Here is a 3,625-nt window from a genome sequence, read left to right as displayed (position 1 = left end):
TTTGACAATGTCGAGGAAAGTCTACTTAATGCGAAACAGCTACGGGCTAATCTACCAGATAGATTTTCGATGTGGTGATCCCACGACAAAGTTTGATCTAATTGAAAACCGAGGAAGGACGCTGCTTTAACCTGTTGTAAACGAACATCATTGATATTTACAACCAGCTGCCGCCGAGTCCGACCAGAGAGATCGAAACATATAAATTGGGTCTTTGTTAGATTTAACACCAGACCGTTTCCGCGGAACCATTCAGCCAATTGATTTATTACCGAGTTGAGCTTTTGTTCGAGAGCATCTAGTCCCGGCGCAGTTATCACAGTAGCCACATCATCAGCGTACATGTATACTTCGGCGTTCTCTACGATTCTCGGTAAGTCGTTCAGCAGAATAGAGAAGGCGAGATTAGACAATGAGGAACCCTGAGGTACTCCTACAGTCGTATAGAGACCGTCTGACTTTAATTCACACCCGCTACCCGTAACGTATTGAACTCTATTGCTCATGAAATCTAACATAAGTTTTAACGTTCGGTGATCAATACCGTAGTGCTGAAACTTAGTAGCTAGTACGCAATGATCGGCTACGTCAAATGCCTTAGACAGGTCACAGAAAAGCAGTGCGACCTCTAGCCCTTTCTCGCGGGCATTTAAAATGCATTCGACTACTTTACGAGTCAACATGGTGGTTGAATGACCCGCGCGATACGCATATTGCCGATCTGAGATAGCTGCCACGCTGCTAAGATAATTTGTTATTCGAGAGGTGAGACCATTTTCGAATATTTTTGCAACAGCTGGTATTATTGAAATAGGTCTATAGCAGTTGGAATCCGTCTTTTTGCCTTTACCCTTATAAAGAGGAACGACTCTTACTTTTTTGAAGTATTCCGGATATATTCCGTCTCTTATGCACCTATTAAACAATATAGCTAACGGAGTGCATAGTGGGTCAGCAATTGATCGCAGCAACTCTACCGATATTTCGTAAATGTCTTTTGTGGGTTTATTAGCGACTTTTTTCATAATAATATTGTACACCTCGTTAGGTGTGAACCAGGGTAATTTTATTGAACGGTCAGCAGATGGTGTAGTATGCTTAAGATAAAGAGTATACAATTGTGAGTTTGCAATCGGAGCGCCGCATTGATCCGCCGCCGTCACGAATTGTTTGTTTAAGCAATTAACCAATTCTTTTTTTGATGCAAAACAAGTACCATCAGGTTTTTTTATAATGTCGGTAAAATCTATGTTGGACTTGTTGCTTTTACACATTTCTGTGTTCACGATGCCCCACATCGTTTTATTAGTGTTGGGGCTACTCTCAATAATCTGCGTATAGAATGAGGTCCTCTTGTTACGCAATAATTTATTATAATAATCGGAATATTCGTCAACTTTACTCTTAATATAGACGTCATTTGGGAATTTGTCTCGAATGTCAATAAGGTCATGAAGCAATAGTTTAAAGTTAAATATTTTATCATCTATCCAATTTTTATACTTTTTCGTTTGAATTTTTTTAAGCTGGAAGCATATGTCAATTTTTTGTATGATTAAATTAATAATAGCTTTCGCAAAGTCATTTGTGTCTGGCTGATTTTCACATAACTTATTCCAATCAATACTATTAATGGCATAAATGAAGTCATAACGAGCGGCCGTTGTGTAACATCTTTTAACAACTGATACCTGACGGCTAGGTGTAGGTGATTCCCACTCAAAGTAGCCAGTGACCGCATAATGGTCGCTTATTTTAGATTTTACTGGCAACACGTTTTTACAAACTATGTTTGTATAAATGTGGTCGATTGACGACGAAGAGGTAGGTGTAACGCGGGTAGGAAATGTAACTTCGTTATGAAAGTTATGAGCGATAAGCAAATCCTCTAGTTGTTTACGTCCCGGACTAGTCACCAAGCTGTCGATGTTGGCATCGCCAGTTATAATACAATCAAGTTCCATTTCATTAACTAAATTGAGTACTCGTTCTAATACATTTAAAAAGTCTGAATCCTTTATCGTGTGATGATTGGATCGATAAAAACAAATAACTGAAATTTGATAATCTACTAATTCTACCGCGGAGATTTCACAGACGCGTTCCACCGATAAATTGCAAATCCTTACGTTTTCTACTGTTTTTATGTGTGATTTCACAAACAAGCAAGAACCTCCGCGTTCCATGTTCGCGCGACAGTAGCTAGATATTAAAGTATAGTTACAAATATGCACATAACGTAGTTCGTCACTTTTTAGCCAATGCTCGGTTATTGCTAACACATCACATCTAAGGTCACTTTCCAATAATACTTCAAGTCGCTGTGTTTTAGAATTTAGGGATTGAATATTTTGTACACATAGTACGAAATCAGTACGTTTTTGAGTCAGGGTATTCTTGTGTGTGGTGTTTGTCATACATACACATGCATCATAAGTGATCGTCGCATGTGTTGCCACGGCCGGCGGCAAGTACTCACTGGCTGTCGATGATTGCCGAAGCTGAGTGGTTGCCCCGCTCGCTGCGGGGACGGGCTCGAAACCAGTTTGAATAGTGGATCCCCGGCGGCCACGAAGTCGGCGCGGTTAATAGCGGGTATAAACATTCTGGCATTCCGATAACAAAAGCGGCGTGCCTTTCGGTCTTAATATTTCTTTTTTCAACAAAATACTCACTTGATGGTTGAATTTTATTTATGTGGTTGTGGATTTGAGCTTCTGTAGTTTCTGGTTTAAATGACCAAGCTTGAATGTATTTCAAACGTTCAATCGATTGAAGTTCACTATTATTGCTACCAGTTCCTACTTTAACAGTTGACGTTTTGGATTTACGCTTGTGGTGTCGCGGTTGCTCCCACTTTCCATCACTCAAATCCTCGACAGAATACAATTCTGGCGTTTTAGCTCTTACCACCAAATTTCGTGGCCCACCACTCCCGTTTCGGTCGGATTTGTCACAAGGAGTCGTCTGTTGAGTAACAGTTGCCACTGGTTCTAGTGTTGGCTCTTTCCCACTTAACCCTGTTGCCGCTTGAGAGCATTGTCGTTGTTTAGTTTGTACTTCGGCTGCTGCTGCTTGCCTTTTGGTACGTTGCGCGAGTCTTCGGGTTCTATCAGTGAGCGTCGATGTATTCATTGAGCTCTTCGATGTCGCGCTGCTGAGGGATAATCTTGTCCTACTCTTTCTAACGACGTTTTCTCGTGCCGCGCACAAATTTACTTCTTGTGTATTTATTTGGGCAAGTAAATCTTCAAGTACCTTCTTTTGGCTTTCAATCAGCATTTGTTGATCTTGAATTTTTTTATTTTGGGCTTCAATTAAAGCAGTTTGAGTTGAAATCTTTTCTGTAATTGAAGCTAATGTCTTCAACATTTCAGTGAGTGTCAATTTTATAGTATCTTTCGTCATTTTTAATATATAAAACAGTGAATTTGCTAGAGCGCGCAAAACCACGTCTTACTTTCACAAGTCACGGATCACTCTAAAGGAGTGCTTCCCTAATGCAGCTGAACGGCAGACTATTGAATGCGTTGGCGATGTCCAACGACAGCCCTCAGGCGCATAACAGCGTCGATCGTCGAACGCCCGGCTCAGAAGCCAAATTGGGCGTCCGACAAATCGGGGC

This window comes from Leptidea sinapis, chromosome 25 (assembly GCF_905404315.1).
Source record: "Leptidea sinapis chromosome 25, ilLepSina1.1, whole genome shotgun sequence".
Taxonomy (NCBI): domain Eukaryota; kingdom Metazoa; phylum Arthropoda; class Insecta; order Lepidoptera; family Pieridae; genus Leptidea; species Leptidea sinapis.
The sequence above is the reverse complement of the archived record's forward strand: the minus strand, read 5'-3'. Positions refer to the sequence as shown.